The following is a 26,290-nucleotide window of genomic DNA, read 5'->3' on the forward strand; positions in this document are numbered from 1 at the left end:
CCCGCCCCTCCTGCCCCCGGGGGGGTCAGAGCCAAAATTTATACAAGTTCTGTTCCCCTTCCCCCAAGGATGTTTTGTGGCAAAATTTAGTTACAATCCATGTAGAACTCTATGACTAGTAGCGATTTAAGGATTTACCTCTATTTCCCCTATTGGGCCCCGCCCCTCCTGCCCCCGGGGGGTCAGAGCCGAAAATTTATACAAGTTCTGTTCCCCTTCCCCCAAGGATCTTTGTGGCAAAATTTGGTTACAATCCATGCAGAACTCTATGACTAGTAGCGATTTAAAGGAAATGTTGACGGACAGACAGACGGACGTAAACGGACGGACAGACGACGGACGCCGCGCCATGACATAAGCTCACCGGCCCTTCGGGCCAGGTGAGCTAACAAGGATTGACCAGGACTTATAAAGACTGGACAACATCACTGATATAGACAAATATTTACATTCCATGTTGCATTCGCCTATATAACACTAGTATACCAAATTATACCTCTATAATTAAACTTAAACAAGGATTGACCAGGACTTATATAGACTGGACAACATCACTGATATAGACAAATATTGACCAGGACTTATATAGACTGGACAGCATGACTGATGGACACTTAGACAAAGAATGACCAGAGCTTATATAGACTGGATAGCATCACTTATGGACACTAAAGCAAAGATTGACCAAGACTTATATAGACTGGACAGTATCACTGATCGACACTTAGATAAAGATTGACCAGGACTTAAATAGACTGAACAGTATCAGTGATGAACATTTAGACAAAGATTGACCAGAACTCATATAGTCTGGACAGTATCACTGATGGACACTTAGACACAGATTGACCAGAGCTTATATAGACTGGACAATATCACTGATGAACATTTAGACAAAGATTGACCAGGACTTACATAGACTGAACAGTATCAGTGATGGACACTTAGACAAAGATTGACCAGGGCTTATATAGACTGGACAGTATCACTGATGAACACTTAGACAAAGATTGACCAGGGCTATATAGACTGGACAGTATCACTGACAGATACTTAGACAAAGATTGACCAGGACTTATATACACTGGACAGCATCACTGATGGACACTTAGACACACATTGACCAGGACTATTATATAGACTGGACAGCATAACTGATGGACACTTTAGACAAAGATTGACCTGGACTTATATAGAATGGACAGCATCACTGATGAACACTTAGACAAAGATTAACCAGGACTTATATAGACTGGACAGCATCACTGATGGACACTAAGACAAAGATTAACCAGGACTTATATAGACTGGACAGCATCACTGATGAACACTTAGACAAAGATTGACCAGGACTTATATACACTGGACAGCATCAGTGATGGACACTTAGACAAAGATTGACCAGGGCTTATATAGACTGGACAGTATCACTGATGGACACTTAGACAAAGATTGACCAGGACTTATATAGACTGGACAGCGTGACTGATGGACACTTAGACAAAGATTGACCAGGGCTTATATAGACTGGACAGCATCACTGATGGACACTTACACAAAGATTGACCAGGACTTATATACACTGGACAGCATCACTGATGGACACTTAGACAAAGATTGACCAGGGCTTATATAGACTTGACAGCGTGACTGATGGACATTTAGACAAAGATTGACCAGGGCTTATATAGACTGGACAGCATCACTGATGGACACTTACACAAAGATTGACCAGGACTTATATAGACTGGACAATATCACTGATGAACACTTAGACAAAGATTGACCAGGACTTATACAGAATGGACAGTATCACTGATGAACACTTAAACAAAGATTGACCAGGACTTATATAGACTGGACAGCATCACTGATGGACACTTAGACAAAGATTGACCAGGACTTATATAGACAGGACAGCATCACTGATGGACACTTAGACAAAGATTGACCAGGGCTTATATAGACTGGACAGTATCACTGATGGACACTTAGACAAAGATTGACCTGGACTTATATAGAATGGACAGCATGACTGATGGACACTTTGACAAAGAATGACCAGGACTTATATAGACTGAACAGCATCACTGATGAACACTTAGACAAAGAATGACCAGGACTTATATAGACTGGACAGCATCACTGATGAACACTTAGACAAAGATTGACCAGGACTTATATAGACTGGACAGCATCACTGATGGACACTTAGACAAAGATTGACCAGGGCTTATATAGACTGGACAGTATCACTGATGGACACTTAGACAAAGATTGACCAGGACTTATATAGACTGGACAGCATCACTGATGGACACTTAGCCATGTAAATAAAACAAGATTAAATCTGTGCCCCAACAACAAGCAGAACTAGTCTCCATAATCAAACAGGAACTAGCTACTTCACAGTGTACAACAGCTGACAAAACATGATTAGCACATTGCCAAGTATTTCAGCATTTCTGGCATTTTATCTGGCTTCATAAATTTATTGTTGAAATAAGTTATTTATCTTACCTTGTTAAAAGTTATCACTCGAAGTAAATTTACTCTGCAGCGTATTTCAGAGTCATGCAGTCATTTAAAACAGGGGCCAAAATAACATTTATTTTTAACTTTTTTAACATGCATTCTCTTAACATCACAACTTATTAAGTACACTGGTAAACTCTGCAGCGTGTTTCAGAGTCATGCAGTCATTAACAAGAGATCCTATGCCTATTTGACCCCTGTGACCTTGAATGAAGGTCAAGGTCATTCATTTGAGCAAACGTTATCCCAGTATGCCTCAGGCCAAATTTTAGGACTCGAGGTCTCTAACTTTTGGAGAAGAAGTTGTTTAAATAGACAAGTTGACGCCGGATGGACGACTGGACGGACGACAGACGTCGCACCACAGCATAAGCTCGCTTGCCTTTCGGCAGCGGCAGGCCACTTTTACAAATATAAGATAATTCAAAGTAGTTCAAAAAAGCCGGCAGCATTCTTACAAATATCGTTTTGGGTATGTGCACAAAGAAAAATGTAGCATTTTAATATTCATATGTATTCAGAAATGCAGAATCTTTCTACCTGCTTTAAAGATCTTAGTGTTTGTTACAAATAATTACTATGACATTATCAGTTCAGTAAATCAATCAAGGATGTATATGTTGCCTATTAATTAAATGGAAGGCGAGTGATTGCACCATTATGGCAGATTGAACCTCTCTTACTTAACGGGATTGATCAAGGTCCCATGGCCACAAATCAAAACAGAAATACATAGCGCCTTCAGTGGAACAATTTAGATATCAATGACATATATTTCCTTGTTCCATGCGTCAGGTTTTGGCAGAGGAAGAAAGTGCAAAAATTCACAGACCTTAGTAACTGCCAATATATATATCAGCGGTTTTAAACTGGGTCATAGGTTTGGAAATTTTGACCCCGAGTTAAGGCCGGATGTGACGGATGTAAGGACTTGAGTACTCCCCTATCATATATGACCTTTCAGTTGGTACATGATCCATTTATTTGAAAATAAGAACTCAATTTATAGAGTTATAGAACCAAATGACTACTGCTAGTAATGACTGATTTCAATACAAGTTGATTGACTAAATTATTTTTGATAATTGACAGCAAATTTTCATGATCAATTAATCTTAAATACCATTTTAATACCATTCAGAGATTGCAGATGGATCTTGACACCCACCATTGAAGGTTCTATTTCAATATTGGTAATAGGAATCAAAGTACTGAAAGTACTAAATGGCTCGGTCTCGATGATAGGAGGAATATATTTCAAGGTCAATACTACTGTAGTTTTGTACAATAAGAAATAAATTTGGCTGGTGTTCCTTCCAGTATGGACTTTTGAGGATTCCTTGGACACCAAGGTGTAAAATAAGAGACACAAACTAAAATCTTGGAAGCCCATTCTAATATTTCCTATGATGTTATATGCCAAATGATTTTATAACACCTTTAGCATTTTCCTTGTTAATTTGATGTTAATAAGAATATCCATTCTTAAAGACTATTGTCATCAAGTTCCTGGGACCACAGTATTAGTTAATAAGTATTGTTTTGCAGCAGAGAAAGACAAGTGTCATACTTTTCTATGCCAAAATGTAGAAATATAGAATATGTCTGTCCTCTAGAAGACTTATCAATATCACCATGTGATTTTTGAATAAAGTGGTCAATTGGTCTACTTTTAACAAGTTTTGTAATTATTCTTTTGTAAAACAGCAAGTTGATTGATATACATTGTATCCGAACTTCAACTCAAACCGGATAACTTGTTAGCCCACCATAGACCATGAAATTATTTGTACACTTTCTTAACTTCAGGATTGTTTTACAAAATTACAAATGAATTTTTCTACAACATTTTTTATTTTCAAATCCCCATACCTCTGATGAGTATAATAAAACTGTCATTACAAGTGAATCAAATATTTTCAGTTTAAGATGAACAGGAAGAGATACATTCCTTTATTTCTTATAAATAGCAAACACCGATTTAATTGTTTGTTCAGCAGGTTTTTTCCCTATCTTTAAAAACGCTACCATTAACATTATTTTCTGTACCTAGATAAGTAAATAATTCTTATAAATCTAATTCTGTATTCCATAACATCAACTGGTGTTGTTGTACCGATTTACGTCTTGAGAATATCACAATTTTTATCTTTCTGATATTAAGTTCTAATTTCCATGTTATGCAATATTGTTAAAATTCATGTAACATTTGTTGTAGACTATCAGATATTTCTGATATCATAACAGTGTTATTGGCAAACAATATGATAAAAAGTTTGGGATACATTCCAATATCATATTCCGTAAAAACTGTAATTTGCGCAGGTACTTTTTAGGGCTGAAAATGCTTAAAAAATCTACTATCAGTAAATTTTGCGCATCAAAAAAATGGGGAAAAACAATGTCCAGGGAGTCCCAAAACCGATGTATGAAGGTGACAATTTCAATGCAAAATATTCCCCATAAACGCTTGACAACTTGCACAAAAAGTGTTGTATTTAGAAGAAATAACATATGAAAACCGCATTGTGTTTGTTTTCTTTTATATCTAGCAGATGTCCAAAACATTGGCGGTCTGGTCCGCCGTACTCCGTGCACATGTCAATAGTTTGAGATATTACACATGAATAGTAATCAGGAATATTTGAAAAGAGTAGAATATATTTACTTAAATTGGCACAATAAGTAATTAGTGTGTTTGAGATCATTAACAATCAACAGCAATCAGCTAGCGGATACGTAGTTTAGCTTGCAATAATCACAGTGTGCATAATTTGTCAAGATTTGTAAGACAAAATATTATTTTCCACCAGGTAAGATTCTAAGCCATAAAGGTAGATTGAAAATAGGAAGGGAGATGAAATAACCAGATAAATATTTGTAGCGGGATCAGACTGGGTTGATTATCGGAGATCAGGTAGCTCAGTCGGAAGAGCTACATTTCTCTCCTGTTACAGAATTGGCACCCAACTAAATAACCAACGGTTGTGGTGTTTGAAAGGGTCTCGTATGTATTCAAAAAAGGAGGGAGGAGTGTAGCGGGACTGGACTGGGTCAATATCGATGACCAGGTAGTTCAGTCGGTAGAGCACTCAGCTAGTGTTCGGAGAGTCCCGGGATCGAATCCCGGTCTTGCCGCTACATTTTCTCCTCTCCTGTTACATATGGTACCATACTGTGCATGAAGATATTCAAGGTAAATCAACAATGTTCGCTGATCTTGCAGAATTGCCTTACAGTGTTATAATGAATGCAGTAAATGTATGTCTGATTGGTGTGATTGATTTAAAGGCAGTTCATGTGGTGACCGGAAAAAAAGGTAAAATTAATACTTTCAGAGTGATCAGGGAACATTGATAGTCAAGGTGGGGAAAACATAAGACGACCTGTGTTATACAAATTAATGTTTAATTGATTTTCATTAAATTGTTTCGAAGGTGATGAATAGTGTGTTATGAACGATAAGCTTAATATGTTTTTGACAAAAAATATAAACAGCTAATGTCATATTGTGTTTTAATTTTAAATAATCTTTTATTTATTCATTTCATTTCAAGCATGTACATGTTATAGAATATAAACAAATATCAGGTATAATGCTTAAATCATATTACAGTTAAATTCACAATAAGGAATTTGAAGATGATGATAGTAATTATTTTCGGATTGAAAATGATTACAATATTAAGCTTCCACAGTTGAAAATTATTTCTTTTTGTTCACACAATTCTTCTCCTAGACTGTTTCCAGTTGAAATAATACATGTATGCTGACATTCTGTAAAACATAAGGAAACAATAAATGTACTAACAGAGTAATTACTGAAAAGGCTTATATCATATAATTAAACATTTTAATCATAAATAGCAATACCAGCATAGAGGAAATATTATTGAAGTTTAATTCCCACTGTTCTTCAGTCCTCCTGTTCTTACATGTAAGAGTTTTGTCCTTCATAAATTGATTGTAATATAGCAGTTGTTATATAATGTGCACAAAGAAGTATAAATATACACACGTATGCATGGGTACAGTGGTAAATTAATATTAGACAGGTTTATTCAAAATATTTGCTATCAAAGGAAATTTTTTCAACTCTCTTTAAAAATAAAACAGACTTATATATAATAATTATATATATTAATTTTAAAATTGTATGTAATGTATATGTTATTATGACATCTATTAATAATCTATAGTATTGAGTTTGCCATTTTCTCCTTAAAAGAAAATTCATTGCTTGAAAAATAAACATGTCAGCTGGAGACATTTAAATGAATTTGGTTTTCAATATTAAAGTATGATTGCTAAAGTTGTAATTCATTATAAATTTTGATTCAGTATCAAACTGGTTATGATGCAGTTCATGAACTAAAAAATTTAGTTCATGAAGCATTGTTTACTATTTTCATTTGGCCATTTAGTGTTCATGAACAGTTCATCAAATGTTCATGAACAGTTCATGAACTATTCATGAACTGTTCATGATCTATTCATGAATTGTTCATGAACTATTCATGAACTGTCCCTGAACTATTCATGAACTGTCCATGAACTATTCATGAACCTGTTCATAAACTATTCATGAACTAAATATTCATGAACAGTTCATGAACTGTGCATGAAAATGCTGTGTATTATTTCCATTAGGCCATTTAATGTTCAAGAACATTCATGATGAATAGTTCATGAATAGTTCATGAATGTTCATGAATTATTCATGATCAATTCGCAGGGGAAGTTATACAGAAAATGATGGTGCTGATCATGAAAAGCGTAAAGTCTATTTTGTTGAGTAAAAAGTTAAAAAAAAACTAACATTGTTCACACCCTAAGATGTAATCGCACTAAAAACAGTGATCATGTGGGCTTTTGTGTGATTGCATTTGTAAGACTGTGCCAGGTGGTAGAGATTAGTTCCGCTCGAGTTATCACACAATGCAAGTGAGATTCGGGAATATGTTTATGTAAGTTTTAATTGCTAAATTCTGATGCTTGTTGGTAAAATATAACTCAGGATAATTGCTAAACAATTAACAGTTTTCTCTACATTTGTTACAGATTGAAACAGCTTTTTAAGTGCCGTTTTACGGAAGAATTATGAAAAAAAAATCAGCATTTTCGTCGGTCTAGTAGTCCAAAAAATATATCTTCGAGTTATATGAACATTCCATATATGATTGATGTCATTCGGTCAAAAATTTACTTCGTATTACCTAGTTTAATGAATATGCTGTATGTATATGATCAGAACGTCAAGCTCATGTGGTGAAAATAACTAAAATGTTTTAAAAGTATATATGGTTTAGTGGTAATCTCTGAACGTGCTTTAGTATATAGATATAATCTGATATTTATACTGTACATGTGCTTATAAAATTATCGATAATTATGGATGTGGTGAATATTCATACCTTATTAACTGCCGTTAGTTTTAAGATTACGCCACCTTGGACATTTACAAAATGTTCACCGTCTGTCACGTGCTATTTTATCAGTAGACCAAGTTTGTCCAAAATTTTGTTAGAGTTGTCTTTCTTCCATTGTAGTTTTACGTCAATGTCATCCTGAAATCATCGGGTATTATCAGGAGAGTCTATTCCCCGAGGAGTTCTGGATGAAGGCCATGTGCCATAAAACAGCCGTGATAAATGCATCTCCATTTCGCCATGAAATGTATTTGCTCCGAGACAAATTTGATTCAAATTACAAAATTCATTATGGTATCAATTTTGATGTTCGAGGTGAAATATTGATTTCATTTTTTCCATTGCAGGATAACTGTCACTAATAGGGAGTAAACGTCTGGGGGGAACCAGCTTCGGAGCGAAGCATTTTTGGGACGAAACGTCTTCATTCATTCTAAACACCATTTTGGGGACGTAAAGTCTAGATACTTTGTAAACAATTTAGGTGAAAATTTTCAAACAGAAGATCTTTTGGATAGTGTATATAATAAGGATATGAAAGCCGTAATATACTATTCCTATTTCAACGTAACAAATACGCTTATTTCAGTAACTTTCATTTTCAAAATCTGCTATTTAAAATTCCCGGTAAAATAAAAGTTGTTGAATACACTGCCGCTAGGAGCGCTAGTATCTGCGAGCAATTTCTAAGCCAATCATATTGAGAAAATTGACTGTAAGAGAATTTTGCAACCACGATCACAATGGCGAGGTGACCCTCGCCAAAAAGGGAACTTTAATCTGCTTTCCGTCTTTCATCTGATACACACAGGTAAACTATGAAAAGTCAAAACACTGATCAAAATCCACACCATGTTCTTTTCTGTCCCAGATTTTGATCTGCATACATGAAATCTGTCTTAGTGACCACCTCTGTATAAAGAGCACTTACTTAATAAGACCACTATTTAGGATTCCAAATGGTCATTTATAACACGATTTGACCTGGTAATCAAAGTACTGAAAGTACTGAGAGCTTAAGGCAAGTGAAGAAATTTAATTTGCAGGTATTCAGATGAGTAGACATAAAAAACAAGTGTTAGCTACCCAAAAAGCTAAGAAGGCTACCATACAGTATTGCTTATTAGGAAGCAATGATAGGAAAGCTTGACAAATTGTTCTTTTCACAGTTACCTAGGGTAGCTGCCATAGTTCTTATTCTCATTTTTGAATAATGATAATTCAAATGCTTTCACATTCAATGTAAAAGATTATCAACTTCATGATATTCATGAAAGGGCCACTAGGCTACCTTTCCGAAACAAAAAAAATTAAAAATCTTTTTATAACAATTATAATATAATAAATTGAAGTTTTGCCTTGTGGCGCAGAAATGGTCAACTAACCCATTGTAATTATGACGACGCCAGGAACATAATACAACCTGCGATATGAAACTTAACCTTTTATTTATTTCAATAAAGTTGTTCATAATGTGAAGAGGGCCTTTTCCTTATGCTAACAAGTTTTCCGTCAAACATACACTATACTGATATACATTTACATGTACTTGGACAAGTTGGTGAAATACATAGTATACAAGCATAACTTTTCGGTTAAAACTGTACTTTACTTTAGCGCATACAGATCCACAAATATCCCCTAAGTAAAGCCTAACTTTGTTTCAGCATCTCCCATGTACCGACAGTTTTTACAAGTAGGTCATGGCCATCTAGCGTACAGTACCAGTTAGGCTATATCTAGATGCTCCACGTGCTCCCGGCAATGTTTCTATTCAGTACGTGTAGCGACGCCTTATGTGATTTCTGAGAATAATGTCCAACAACCAGAAAAAACATTCAGACTTCTCTGGGTTTATCTAATGATAATTTGTTTGCAATGATTTCCCCACTGGTACCCCTTACACACATGAAATCTTCAACAACAAGTAACCAATTTTTTGTTGGCCCTGCAGGTAGGGCGTTAGAATTGTACCTGCTGCCCTTATTGCATGATCGTAAAAGGTGACTAAATTTAGGATCTTATCTTTTCTATTCTTCCTAACTTACTTTATCTTTCCCAATGCCTCCATTGGCACCGCCTCACTTTTGGCCTTGAGATGAGCGTTCGCCCCTGTGAGGAAGGCTCTGGGTTCTGTCCCCTGGCCGAGACAGACCAAAGTCTATAAAAGTTGTAGTTTCCGCTCCTGCTTAGCGTTCAGCATAAGGGGAGTGGGACGACTGGTTTGCCCGTTGTCAGTATAATGTGACCGGGTGGGGAGTGTTGTTTGGTGTCTTCAGTTGCATGCTTCAGTGATATAGCACTATAAAAAGGGCAACAGTTCCACTATACAAGAAGACACAACATGAATTTACTGCAGTCTCCCAAAACACGCACCTCGCACAACATTCACGCAACACACTGCATACATAGGAGGCCATAGCTGTTAATAGGACGTTAATTAATCAAACAAACAACACACGTAAATCATTTGGGAAAGCCAATCAAAGTGCAGTGATAGGGAAGGCCACACGCCCTGCGCCATACGTGCATTTGTTGGATAAATGACGCATCAAAAAACATACTTAGACATTTTGATTGATCATCGGTAAGATATTATGGTTTTTGAGACGGACCCCGGTTTCTAAACACGATGACGTAAGGTCTTTTTTTATTGGTTCCCCACCCGCTGATTTGTCAAATGTATACAGAGGTTATATGACATGTATTACAAACCACTAATGCATTGAAATATCGAGTTTTGTTTATCGTTTAAATGTAACTATTTATCGTGTTCTGCCTTCGAGTGTAAGCGTTTTTCATCTAAATAAGCGACTTGGCACGTGACACTCAGCAATGGTATAAGCGGTCCGATGTAAACAAAGATGTCATAACGCAAAATCTGATACTGTTCAGGGAGTTCCCTGCGTTAGAACCTAGATGTAAATCTGATACTGTACTTGCTGGTCGAAATCATCTATGAGAGATAATTTCCATTTTTTTTCACTCAACAGCTTGAAAGCGACAGAGACAATTTCTTTAGCATCCCCCCGATGTGGTCGATCACATTCACGTAACTTTATCTGAAGAACACCTGAACAACGCAACCACGTGCATTACGCTAGTAATCTTCAACATCCCTTCCGTATTTGGAGACAGAAACAGTAAAATTTGTAAGCGTTCATTTCGTTTTGTTTCTACATTGAATAAATTGGTCTTTGGGTTGGTATATGAACTACATACCACTTATGTTTCTGATTTTGTATTTGACAAACAATGACGCATGAAGTGAACTAGGTAACATGTCTGTGTATTTCTGCTAACATACATATAATCAATGTTTTGTTTTACAACAAGAAAAAAAAAGTTTAATATTACTTCTAATTTTGAAGCAGTTTCTGGTTAAATTATCAGTTAACAAATTCATCTGCTAGCATTATTTACTTATTTGCTGAATCAACAGTACACTGACTAATGAGTGACTAATAAAACATTGATGATACATGCTGATGTTAATTTTTGTTTTCGCCTCAATGTCCCTAGAAAATGTTGTTTTGGCGCATTGTCTGATCAAATGTCCCATCGAAATTTTATTTCAAGGGGACATAGTCGCATAGTAACAAATCTCCTTCCCTATCACTGAAGTGAACTGTGTTTAATTATGTTTATTCAAAAATACTTGAATAAAATAACATAGCATAACATAACAAAACATTATTTTTATTTTACTCTTTAGTGATACATGTCCATCTGAACGTATGCTTTTTGATATGTTTTTACATACCGTAAATCTGTTCAATTGCAAATTTACTTGAAACCTGCAGTCCGCTAATTATGTCATGTTCATCATTAGATGTTTTGCAACACTACGGTCAATTAGACAGAATTGTAACCCTAGATCTGACGACAAAGTTGTCTAGAGCTTTATATATCTGCCATTGCAGCTAGTTAATATATGCCCGGTATTATGTCACTGCTTCTTGATAATCTCAATTCTTCAACATTTTGAGTCTGCTGTGGATGACTAGCAAATATTGGGTCCTGTTATTTTAGAATTTAACAAAATATGCAATAATTTCAATAAAAAGTTATAGAGTCCTCTAACATAAACTTAAAGAATTTTGTTAAGTTCAAGTCAGTTGTGGAGTCTTGTTTACAAGTAATTTGAGTTAATATATTAGCATCATTTTTAATCTTTTTATTTTTAATTTTTATCAATATTTTAAGCTCATGTTTCCAGTTTTTAAATCAGAGATAATAATTGTCTTAATAAAATCTAGCCTTATTAGTGATTACACTTGTCTCTTTAAACTTCATATACACACATGTATATTATGTACAAATGTATTGTGTATGCATGATTGTGTAACAGGAGAGGAGAAAATGTAGCGGCCAGACCGGGATTCAAACCCGGGACCCTCAGAACACTAGCCGAGTGCTCTACCGACTGAGCTACCTGGTCTCCGATGATTGACCCAGTCCAATCCTGCTACACTCCTCCCTCCTTTCTCGAAGTCTTCACCCTCGAAGACATACGAGAATCTTCCAAATACCACCAACGTAGGTTATTTAGTTGGGCGCCAATTTTGTAACAGGAGAGGAGAAAATGTAGCGGCCAGACCGGGATTCAAATCCGGGACCCTCAGAACACTAGCCGAGTTCTCTACCGACTGAGCTACCTGGTCACCGATGATCGACCCAGTCCAATCCCGCTACAATTGTATCTCTATATTGATTAGCTACTGTTGTAGCAGAGTCAGTCAGAAGGTGATATCTTTTCCTCTACAACAGTAGCTATATATTAATTGATTACATCAATATGCTAATTCATTGTCATGTATGTTACACACTATACAAAATCCTACATACTGTTATGTTTTGTGATGTGACACTCCATTACCACGGTATCAATATGGACAATTTAGCAAATTAAATCTGTTACACCTACTGAATTAAATGCATTAAATTGTATGTCATAAAATTAGAAAATAATGCTAGCAGTTAATTTTTGTCAACTTCGAATTTGAAAAGGAAACTGCTCCAAAATATAAAGTAATGTTCTTGTTCTTGTAATAAAATAAAACATCTATATCACATACGTTAGCAGAAATACACAGAGACACGTAAGTTCACTTCATGTGTAATTTATTTACTGTAGACAGGTATAAGCAAAACGAAATGAACACTTACGATTTTTGCTGTTTCTGTGTCCAAATACGAATGGAATGTTGTAGGCCTTGATTATTGCCACACGGGTCGTGTTGGGGAAGTACCCGGGTACCCGTCAAAATACACGTAGGAACCATGTGTAGGCTTCCCGGCCGGGCATCCGTCAAAATACTGACGAAACATACCGATACTGAGTGTTAGATGTCTGTGTAAACGTAAAATTCAGTAACAAGAAGTACAAAACAGCACTATTTTGTTCTATTTTACTCACAAAGGATGACACTTCATCTGCTAACGACATGTTCACAAGCAACATTGTTGCAATTCTTATTTCCCATGATCGGAGAAGTGATCATGAATGGCGCACATGTTTACTTTCACTATCGGTATGCTGTATATGACAACACCAGAGGCTATCCGAATGAAGACTACGTCACTCTTTTGTACTTCCTGTTGCGCATGTGCGGTAAACAACATCTGTCACGGACATTCTGGGCTCTGTCAGCTTGTTACATTACGATTGTATGATGTTACCGATTGATATTAAATTGATATACCAATGCCATTTGCAGTATTGGAAAATAAATCTCTCACATTTCATTATGATTACATTGAAATTTGCTCCATCTGCAGATCGCCCCAAACAACATCGGTAAATTGTACCACTAAGCTAACGTTAACTCACGAAGTTGATACGTTCACATAGGAATACGTTCACATACTGTAGGAATACATGTCGAGTATCTAGGTACGGATCGGATACTTAAATTCGGGTACACGAGGACAAAATTTAGTACCCATACCAACCCTACTTATACATACTTAAATCCTGTCAATTCCTTTATTTAGTGTTATCTAAACTAGAAGTTCATCCTATATGCAAATAATTGGCGAGAATTTCTAGGTCATCGATCGCTATCATTCATGCAAATTATTCTCACTATTTTCCATTAATAGACAATGATATTATAGCTTTGGACACATTTTTGAAACTATAACACTTAAGGAAATACTACAGATTTTTTCATGCAATCATAATTACATATTTGCTTTAGAAAGCGGATTTTTTGGACCTGAGGTGTAGTACTTTTTCACGCTAGGTGGTGTCGTAGTCGAAAAGGCATTTCCAGTATTTCCGGTATCGCAGGCAATGACAATACGCTGTAAGGCATTTATAACACGATTTGACCTGGTAATAAAAACCACATGTGATAGAGTCCACCTTTTCCTCGTCTCCAGGGTGGGTTGATATTGAGTCTACATTTCAAAGAGCCCTCAGTATACTGAAATAGTCATATGAAGATTCTAACGATTCCCTTCAGTAAGAAATAGCAATAACAACCTTCCCTTGTCAAAATCCAAGATAGTTGCATATGTCAGCAATCATGTCTTCTAATTAGTTCCAAAATCCTATATGCAAAACTTGGCACCAAGGGGAACCTACAAATGAAATCTAAATTACCCCCAACCCCCATGTTATTCTAATCACCTCCCCCTTCTTATCCTAACAAGAGGCCCAGAGGGCCTGTATCGCTCACCTGGTTTTTTGTTAGTAATTATCACAAGAATCTGACAATTAGAAAAATAAGCAAAATTGACTCCCAAAGTTTAATTTTGAATCACAACCATACAATGATGCTATTGATACCATACAAATATGCTATCCAATACATAGGTTCAGAGACAAAGTAATTTATATGAAAATAGTAGCCTAATTGACCTTTTTGACCTCGCATCTATTGCCGTTTAAGGCCCCGGGGGTCAGCCCTATCATATGTACAATTTCAAATCCCAACCCTATAAGGATGCTGCCATTGCATTATAAGTGCTCTTCCATTCTTAGTTGCAGAGAAGAAGTCGTTTATATGGAAATAGCTAAATTGACCCCTTTTGACCCCACCCTTCAGGCTCCTGGGGGGGGGGGGTCAGCCCCATCATTTGCAAAATTTTGAATCCAAACCCTTTAAGGATGTAACCATTGCATTATGAGCGCAATCCCATGTTAAGTTGCAGAGAAAAAGTCATTTATATGGAAATTGACCATTTTTGACCCCGCCCCTCAGGCCACCGGGGGTCAGCCCTATCATTTGCTCAATTTGGGATCCCCAGCCTACAAGGATGCTACCATTGCATTATGGGTGCTATACCATGCTTAGTTGCAGAGAAGAAGTCATTTATATGGAAATAGCCAAATTGACCCCTTTTGATCCCGCCCCTCTGGCCCCCGGGGGGTCAGCCCTATCATTTGCACAATTTTGAATCCCCACCCTATAAGGATGCTACCATTGCATTATGGGTGCTATACCATACTTAGTTTCAGAGAAGAAGTCGTTTATATGGGCAAATTGGCCCCTTTTGACCCTGCCTCTCAGGCCCCCGGGGGGTCAGCCCCATTATTTGTACAATTTTGAATCCCAACCCTATGAGGATGATATCATTGCATTATGGGTGCTATCCCATGCTTGGTTTCAGAGAAGAAGTCGTTTATATGGAAAAAGCCAAATTGAGCCCTTTTGACCCCGCCCCTCAGCCCCCCCGGGAGTCAACCCCATCATTTGTACAATTTTGAATCTCCACCCTATAACAATACTACAATTGCATTATGAGTGCTATCTCATGCTTAGTTTCAGAGAAGAAGTCGTTTAAATGGAAATAGCCAAATTGACCCCATTTGACCCCGCCCCTCAGGCCCCCGGGGGGTCAGCCCCATCATTTGTACAATTTTGAATCCCCACCCTATAAGGATGCTACCATTGCATTATGGGTGCTATCCCATGCTTGGTTTCAGAGAAGAAGTCGTTTATATGGAAATAGCCAAATTGACCCCTTTTGGCCCCGCCCCTCAGGCCCCCGGGGGGTCAGCCCCATCATTTGTACAATTTTCAGTTAGTAGCCCATAAGGATGCTACCAGTCAAATTTTGTTGAAATCCGACCAGCGGTTATGGAGAAGAAGTCGATTGTTGACAGACGACGGACGACGGACGCCGGACGCTGCGGTAAACCCCGTGTTATTCTAATCACCTCCCCCTTCTTATCCTAATCAGCCCCTGTCCCCTCCCCCAATCCCCATTTTATTTTAATCACCACCCTTCTTATCCTAATCAGTCCCTGTCCCCACCCCAAACCCTGTGTTATTCTAATCACCTCCCCCTTCTTATCCTAATCAGCCCCTGTCCCCACCCAAAACCCTGTGTTATTCTAATCACCTCCCCCTTCTTATCCTAATCAGCCCCTGTCCCCACCCCCAACCCCCATATTATTCTAATCACCACCCTTCTTATCCTAATCAGCCCCTGTCCCCACCCCAAACCCCGTGTTATTCTAATCACCACCCTTCTTATCCTAATCAGCCCCTGTCCCCATCCCCAACTCCCATGTTATTCTTATCAACCCCCCTTATTATCCTAATCAGCCCCTGTCCCCACCCCCACCCCCATGTTATTCTAATCACCTTCCCTTTCTTATCCTAATCAGCCCCTGTCCCCACCCCAACACCCATGATATTATAATCACCTCCCCCTTCTTATCCTAATCAGCCCCTGTCCCCACCCCAACCCCCATGTTATTCTAATCACCACCCTTCTTATCCTAATCAGCCCCTGTCCCCATCCCCAACTCCCATGTTATTCTAATCAATCCCCCTTCTTTTCCTATCAGCCTCTGTCCCACCCCTTCTTTTCCTATCAGCCTCTGTCCCACCCCCAACCCCCAATTTATTATAATCACCTCCCCCTTCTTATCCTAATCAGCCCCTGTCCCCACCCCCAACCCCCATGTTATTATAATCACCTCCCATTTTTCATCCTAATCAGCACAATCCCTTTTGTTAATTATCCTATTCAGTGCCTCCTTTTTTATCCTAATCACCCCCTTTCCCATATTATCTTTATCAGTCCCTGTCCCCAAATTATCCTTATCAGTCCCTGTCCCCATATTATCCTTATCAGTCCCTGTCCCCATATTATCCTTATCAGTCCCTGTCCCCATATTATCCTTATCAGTTCCTGCCCCCATATTATCCTTATCAGTCCCTGTCCCCATATTATCCTTATCAGTCCCTGTCCCCATATTATTCTTATCAGTCCCTGTCCCCATATTATCTTTATCAGTCCCTGTCCCCATATTATCCTTATCAGTTCCTGTCCCCATATTATCCTTATCAGTCCCTGTCCCCATATTATCCTTATCAGTCCCTGTCCCCATATTATCTTTATCAGTCCCTGTCCCCATATTATCCTTATCAGTTCCTGTCCCCATATTATCCTTATCAGTCCCTGTCCCCATATTATCCTTATCAGTCCCTGTCCCCATATTATCCTTATCAGTCCCTGTCCCCATATTATCTTTATCAGTCCCTGTCCCCATATTATCCTTATCAGTCCCTGTCCCCATATTATTCTTATCAGTCCCTGTCCCCATATTATCTTTATCAGTCCCTGTCCCCATATTATCCTTATCAGTTCCTGTCCCCATATTATCCTTATCAGTCCCTGTCCCCATATTATCCTTATCAGTCCCTGCCCCCATATTATCCTTATCAGTCCCTGCCCCTATTTTATCTTTATCAGTCCCTGTCCCCATATTATTCTTATCAGTCCCTGTCCCCATATTATCTTTATCAGTCCCTGTCCCCATATTATCCTTATCAGTTCCTGTCCCCATATTATCCTTATCAGTCCCTGTCCCCATATTATCCTTATCAGTCCCTGTCCCCATATTATCTTTATCAGTCCCTGTCCCCATATTATCCTTATCAGTCCCTGTCCCCATATCATCCTTATCAGTCCCTGTCCCCATATTATCCTTATCAGTCCCTGCCCCCATATTATCCTTATCAGTCCCTGCCCCCATATTATCCTTATCAGTCCCTGTCCCCATATTATCCTTATCAGTCCCTGTCCCCATATTATCCTTATCAGTCCCTGTCCCCATATTATCCTTATCAGTCCCTGCCCCCAAATTATCCTTATCAGTCCCTGTCCCCATATTATCCTTATCAGTCCCTGTCCCCATATTATCCTTATCAGTCCCTGTCCCCATATTATCCTTATCAGTCCCTGTCCCCATATTATCTTTATCAGTCCCTGTCCCCATATTATCCTTATCAGTCCCTGTCCCCATGTTATTCACAGCCATCCCTTTTGTTAATTATCCTATTCAGTGCCCCCTTTTTATCCTGTAATCAATGCCCCCCCCCCCCCTTGAAATCCATTGTTCAAGCAGGCATGCCAGTTGCATTGAACATACAGTTAAAACAGAGCGACAGTTTGATTACCAATTTTACAATTCACATTGTAAAATGTCGTAAAATGTTGATATAGGGCTAATAAGAAATTTTAGATTTTCTTCAGAAATTTTATAAATATTTATACTGTACAGTATACCAAAGCACTTCTGTCTGTAGTTATCTATGGGCAAGTAATCCAAACAGTTCGAAGCCATTATGAAAGCTAGAGAAAATCCATTACTAGGTGAGTTTAGTCCTCAAAAGTCACAGTCATCAACACTGAGGTGTGAAGTTATACATAAAACATAAGGCTGAAAGGCAAACAAACATTTAGATGTACAGGACCATTAGTAGAACTAGTAACCCATCTTTGAATCAGTTTTTTGAATCTGAGGTTTTTCTGGTTTTGATATTAGCTATAATGCTTTGTTTGTTTTGAAGGCCATTGACTTATGGTTACTACCTGAAAACACTACATGGACTGGGAGAGTGACATTTAACCTAACGGATGTTATGGTGTTCCAACACAATGCTTTATACAAGCTGTATGTTTCCTGGCTGACAGGACACTACACTTTGGCTCAGTGATACATAAGAATCCGGAAGGAAATGTTATACACACAGAATGTTCAGCAGAAAGCCATATACCCTCTCAATTTACCATTGTTGGTACTATTAAGTATTCATTTGTATGTTCAATTTGAACAATAACTATTCAAGCTTATAAATTTCTTTAAGCAAGACCTTAGATACATTAAGTAAATTGCAACATCTTAGTTCTTAAATGTCACAATTTATCAAAAGAAAAAAATTATCAGGAAGTTATCTTATATGCAGCAGTGATTTCCCTCAACCATGCCATTCATGGAGTGTACCCAAGAACCAGTTAACTGTGTATATCAAATTTCAGTAAAAAAAATTTAGCAATTTTTAAGTTTTAAGTTATCACTTTTTTTAAATTGTATGGTCTATGACTTAATTTCTCTCTTTTTGCCATATAAAAAAGCATTTCAAGCATTCTACATATTTTTCTCCACCTATCTAAACTTCACATATATACCAACTTTTGTAGATATCCTATTCACAAAGTAATTAAATGATTAAGTATATATACATAACTTTTTTTTCTGTGCAGTTATCGTCGATTTTGGTCATGTGTTGCAACTTGAATTTCCAATATTACCCAATAGTTTAAAACATGATATTGATCTGTGGCCGCTTTTAAATGTATAATATTTCTTCCCTCTATCTGAATGGTATATGTTGGTGCTTTTATTTTTACACAGACGAATAGACAGACACACAGAGTCTAAGATGGATGGACAGATCAACACACAGATGATCAGGTGGATGGACAGATATACATGGATGGACAGATTCACACACACACAGAGGCTAAGATGGATGGAGAGATGCAGATACACAGATGCTCAGATGGATGGAGAGATGCAGACACACAGAGGCTAAGATGGATGGAGAGATGCAGATACACAGATGCTCAGATTTATGGACAGACACACAGATGTTCAGAGGGATGGACAGACACACAGATGTTCAGATAGATGAACAGACAAACATATACTCAAATGGATGAACAGATACACAGATGTTCAGAGGGATAGACAGACACACAGATGTTCAGATGGATGGACAGACACACAGATACTCAATTCAAATGGATGAACAGACACACATATACTCTAATGGATGAACAGACACACATATACTCAAATGGATGAACAGACACACAGATGTTCAGATGGATGAACAGACACACATATGTTCATATGGATGGACAGACACACAGATACTCAAATGGATGAACAGACAAACAGATATTCAGATGGATGGACAAACACACAGATGCTCAGATGGATGAACAGACAAACAGATACTCAGATGGATGGACAGACACACAGATGTTCAGAGGGATGGACAAATACCCAGATGGATGAACAGACGATCAGATACTCAGATGGATGGAAAGACACACATATACTCAAATGGATGAACAGACACACAGATGCTCAGATGGATGGACAGACACACAGATGATCAGATGGATGAACAGACACACAGATGATCAGATGGATGGACAGACACACAGATGCTCAGATGGATGGACAGACACACAGATACTCAGATGGATGGACAGACACACAGATGTTCAGATGGATGAACAGACACACAGATACTCAGATGGATGGACAGACACACAGATGATCAGATGGATGAACAGACACACAGATGCACAAATGGATGGACAGACACAGATGTTGAGATGGATGAACAGACACACAGATGGACAGACATATGCACAGATGGGCAGACATATGCACAGACGGACATACGTATGCACAGATGGACAGACAGTTGCACAGAAGGACAGACATATGCACAGATGCCCAGATAAAAAAAAATAAGGATTGATGGAGTAAGCATAATTAAATATATCCCCTAATATGTTTCTTGTGGGATTGACTAAATACAGCAATGAGCATGGTCAGATATGTTTGTGGATTGGATTTTAGGGCTAAGGTAATACCTCAAGGAGCTATGACTCTCCTTAATCTAAAACCCCACTAACCACAAAATGGTGATACTTATGTATAGGGTTTAATTGAAGGTAAAACACTAATCAACAGTTAGTTACGGTAATGAAAAATGCAAAGAAATAAAAAGATTTATTTTTTTCCTTTTTTTGGAGGGGGGGGGGTGCAAGATATTGCAGGCAGTGAAAAAATATTTCTAATAGCATTTTGTTTAATAGCATTAAATTTCAATATGTTAATGTTTATTAAATTAAATGCAACATTTTTAAAAATTAAGGATAACTTATTGAAAAAAAACTGAAATAATAAAATTATACAGTAAAATCAAGTTTTGCAAACTTCATTTGGTCACACATGTAGATCAACATTGGATACATCAAGTAAGCACCGTATTCGCTGCAAATAGTTCCCAGGACACTTAAAAAATATAGCAAAGGAGGGGAGCACTTCTTAGGTGACAAAAATGTAAGTTTGTGATGAAAACCTCTAAAAAAAGTCTGCCTCATTTTAACTCTTTCCTTACTCATGGGACAACAATCTGTCGTAGTAAAAATGCACATGCCAAATCGTTCCTTTAATATGCATCTTATTGTCCTGATTCACATGTGAATCACTAAAGTTCATGTTTTTTATATCATTACATGTAATACATATACAATATATTTGTATGGGATACAATGCCAATGCTATGAGCATCATCAATTGTAAAAAAATTAAATCCATGGGATGGGGTGTTTACATAACTGCAACTCCTCCAGAAGAGGGGTCAGGGGTGCTTACAGGGGGAGGGTCGCTAATTATCATGGCATATACAATATTATAAATGAAAAATGACTTTTTGATATAGACTCAATGTATGGTCTCTGTTGTAGAATACTCCTGCAGTAGGATTATATTATTTATTGAAGTTGTCTGTTTAATGCGTCAAAGGTGCTATATTTAGTACAATATATTGATTGTACTCATGTATAGTTCATATAATCTAAAAATAGTGTTTAGAGTGAAAGCAAGAAAAATGAAATAAAAATGATAATTGACACTTTTGACGATAAAGTAAAAATCTTTTTTTTTTTAAGTGACAAACTTAATTTGGATAAACTGACAGTGACATGATGTGGTCCATATTGACAAATGATAACGACCTGGACAGAATTCGTAAGAAACAACCTCAAACCGGATGAAGATGTGTAAAATACATAGTGCTATCGCTATTTAACAATATGCTGGATGGGATGAGTATATGAACACGAATCGTTTAGCTTACACTAGAATATACCAAAGTGTCAAATTTCAATGTCATTGGAGCATATCATGACATTCGCTCGATCAGTCACCCCGGCAACTTACCTTCGTGAAAACAGCATGTCGCGGTTTAGAATCTTGATCTAAGTCCATAGTCTCTTGGCAAATGGTCATTCTTGGTGTCAAAATGGCTCCTTTTCTTGTTTATTTTAAATAAACACGTACAAAATTATTCGCATGCATGACTTTTGTGTTATAGAAGCATCTCATCGTCTGATGCGGAAGTACAGCTGTCTGCTTCTGGTCGCTTACATCAAAGATTAGGTTTATTCTAAATAAAGTCGAATGACGGACAAGCTAATATCCGGTATTTTCCGGGTCATATTTAACGGAAAATGCATCAGCATGAACAAAAATTTAAAAAAATATATATATATACGTAAGTTACTTTTCACCAAAGACAAATCACATGGAACAATTATTTTGTTTATTTTAGTCAAGGTTGAAGGTGATGACGGTCTATCTTATGGCGACGAACTGCAAGTGACAGAGTGAAAGGAAGGGAAGTAACTCTGAAGTAAAAACACCATGGCCTTTTCGTTTATTCGGATCAACCGGTTCGACCGTTTGTTAAAGTCATTATTTCAAGTATAAATCCTGACGGACCTGCAGTTTTTTATACAGGCCTGTGAGGGCTTTGTCATGGCTCGAATGAAAACAATATAAAATCAACAGGTCCGTCATTAATTAATAAAGGAACAACTAGGTCCAACCAATCAAACAAGTGGCATCAAACAGCTGAGCTGTCCCTCACTGGGACCGGGGCTGACTGGGACCGGCGCTGGTGGGGCCCGTAAAGATAGATAACTCGTCTATACTTAGAGCAAACTATATGTCTACTGTATACGAGTGCTGTATACATATATTATATCCATGTGCTAAAATATATCGAAGTTAACCTGATTTTTAAAATAATAATTTAGTGTTTATTAATATATATGTATTTTATATTATGTAGCTTTGTATTCTCTTGCATTTTCATTCACGATCCCGCTGACTGATATACCAACGTATGTTTCAAATGAATCCATCCTTTTATGTTCTTGTTGTTTTAACGCTAAAGAGAAAAGGGGATTTTTTTTTAATTGTGGCAAAATTATTTTAAAATAAAGAAATCGTTTTAAACTTATGAAAATATTTTAAACACTTTAAAAAAAATGCTGACAAAGTCTCAGCTCTAACATTTCAATGTTTTTTTTAATTTAATTCTGATATGGTATATAGCATTTGTAATGTTCAAGTACTCTAAAATAATATTTCTTTTTTCAAAGCTTGTGTCAATTAACTGTAAGGTTCACATAATATTGTATCACTTAAAATTGATATTTGGTTCATCGTTTTATTGCTACGTTTACAAGTATATATCCACTTCACTTTTTGTAAATGTAAAAAAATGTAAAATTGCTTATACATGTTTATATATATATATATATACAGAAAAAAAAAATAATCTTCACATTGTCTGGTGTAATAATATAGATGTTATGTAAGGTACTACCCAAACATCCACGTGAACCTGAGTTCACCTGAAGGACCATACACAACAGTAGATTCGGGCAAATTGGTTGTGTTTCGGGCATATTCTGATATTGAAATATCAAGGTGTGCCTTCATCAGTGATCCCACCTAGTATTTTATATTGTTCAATATGTTTAGTATTGTTGTTTGAATTTGTGTAGCTACTGTGACCGGTTTCCGCGGATCAGTAGTGTACTGTAGACTATAATATACCAAGACCGATGTCCCCTCAGTATTATGTTGATCGTGTGCGCGCGAATCGATCGCAAAATATGTTTTTAGTTCAAGCATTTCGCTCGTATGTTGTGCGAACGTGATGGTTCGTCTTATTATATAGTTACATTATGCATGTACATTGTAGCATGCAGTGCATTCCAACTTATTAGCTAGTCTGAAATGCGATCATGAGAAACAGTTCATGAGTAATTGGAAGGTCATTAATAGGTATGTGCCTGGTGTTTAGGCTCCTCCTACAAGTCATTATCGACCAATGGGATGAGTGGATATCTATGGTCGCACGTGTTGCTGTTTGGGATTGTGCTTACACCATAGTTGATTTGCATTATCATAGATTTTTAAAATAATTCAATGCAACAATCAAAACTAATGCATTCATTAATTAATGAGTTGCAATATTATATGGATCGCTTTGTGTATTTCGTCAAGTTCCAGTTTACGTGCTGGCTTGACTGTGAAGTCCATAATTTATTGGGGAGTAGGTGTCAGGGTTAGTCCCCCTGCCTGAGTTTCAACCATCGTATCTAATTTTTAAGGCCATTAGACTGCACGTTTGGTGTGGTGGGGGTAAACCCGATGGCTATTATGAGCTACCGTTATCTTATCTCGGTTGTTAAAGATTCAATAGCAGCCGATTAGCCGACATAATAAACTCGAGACTGTGGTCAGTCGCGGGTTAATGTATTAATAAGGCTCGTTGTTTTGAGTCTTCTATCATTACGTTTATTTCGCTTTCTTTCCGTAACTGGTTTTATATTCATTTACTTGTATGTTTTTAAATATTATTTTGTATGATCAAATCATGGGTTGTCAATTTTAATGATGGCTCTCTGTCAAGAGTCTTATACCGGTTCGTGTTTTCGTCATTTTCTTTTTGTTCATATTTGTTTAATTATCACGAGATCGTTGATGATGTCAGATATTCTGAAAGATTTTTGTTCTTTCTGTATGATACCATAGGCGGCTTTGGAAATATTTCTGAGCATTCAGTGCTTTGAGGATACGTCTGATTTTTCGACTATCTGGATTATATTTCGTTATCATCACCAGAGGCACATTCATATGTCTATCCGTATGGTTGCTGTCGAGAAGTTTTTGACGACAGGTATATAAACTGGTATTGATAGAGGTGGCTATCTCTTTGATTGAGTAGCCTCTTTTACGCAATCTTTGTTTAAATTTATTGAGGCTGGTCTCCAAAATTTTTGGATCAGATGTGTTTCTCATATGGCGTATACATTCGCCCTTTATAAGTCCTTTAAATACAAAGCCTGGATGAGCGCTTGACCGGTGAAGGTATTGAAAAGTCTCAGTAGGTTTAATGTGCATTTGGATATCAAGGATATTGGAAGCCCTGAATCTATTTCCTTTGAAGACTTTGGTGTCTAGGAATATCATCTCTGTTTCTGAAGTATTATACGTGAATTTGAGGTATTCATGCTCAGCATTAGCGATTTCGAAAAATAGCTTAATTTGTTCATGAGAGCAAGCGAATACCATGAATCCATCGTCTCTGTATCGGTAATGTAGGAGTATACTATTCCGATATGGATATCTTTCTATAATGCATTTCAAGATTTCATACATTCGGAGGTCGCATATTTCGGGACTTGGTACAGCCCCCATTGCAGCGCCTATGACCTGTTTGTAGTATTGTTTGCCGAATTGGAACTCATTGTTTTCCAATAATATTTTGAGAAGATTGATAGAGTATCGGTTTTGTGTTCACTTGGGATAGCTCTCTCTACTACTTCGAGGAGTTCTCAGAAAGTCATATTCGTGTACATACTTGTTACGTCATATGAGACTAATATTGTCTTTGGTGGAAGTGTTATTCCTTCAATTTTATTGATAAAGTCTTTAGTGTCTTTCAAGTATGTTTCTTGTTTCTGTACTAGTGGAACAAGAAAGTTGTCGATGAATCTACCGATTTTCATAGTTGGCGAGTTGCAACTTTCCGGGTCCAGTTCGTTTCATGTCTACCAAATATTTGTATGTGGTACTATCTATGGACCCGTCATTGTACATTGTGTTGATTTTCTCAATGATTTTTTCTATAATATGTTCTGTAGAGTGATTTTCAATCGGAACATAGTGTTTATCATCTTGTAATTGTCTGAGTCCTTCCTCAATGTAATTTTCTTTGTTCATTATGACAGTCATATTTGATTTATCTGCCTTTTTAATGACAATGTTTTTATTCATTGATAGGCTAGTTAAGGCCATCCTGTCTGTTTTTGACATATTGTGACATTGTTTGCCTTTTGTAAGTTTACTTATCTCCATTTGTGTGGCAAATATGTAGTTTTCAATTGCATTGTTCCCACAGTACTTTGGATTA

The sequence above is a fragment of the Argopecten irradians genome, chromosome 5 (genome assembly GCF_041381155.1).
Source record: "Argopecten irradians isolate NY chromosome 5, Ai_NY, whole genome shotgun sequence".
Taxonomy (NCBI): domain Eukaryota; kingdom Metazoa; phylum Mollusca; class Bivalvia; order Pectinida; family Pectinidae; genus Argopecten; species Argopecten irradians.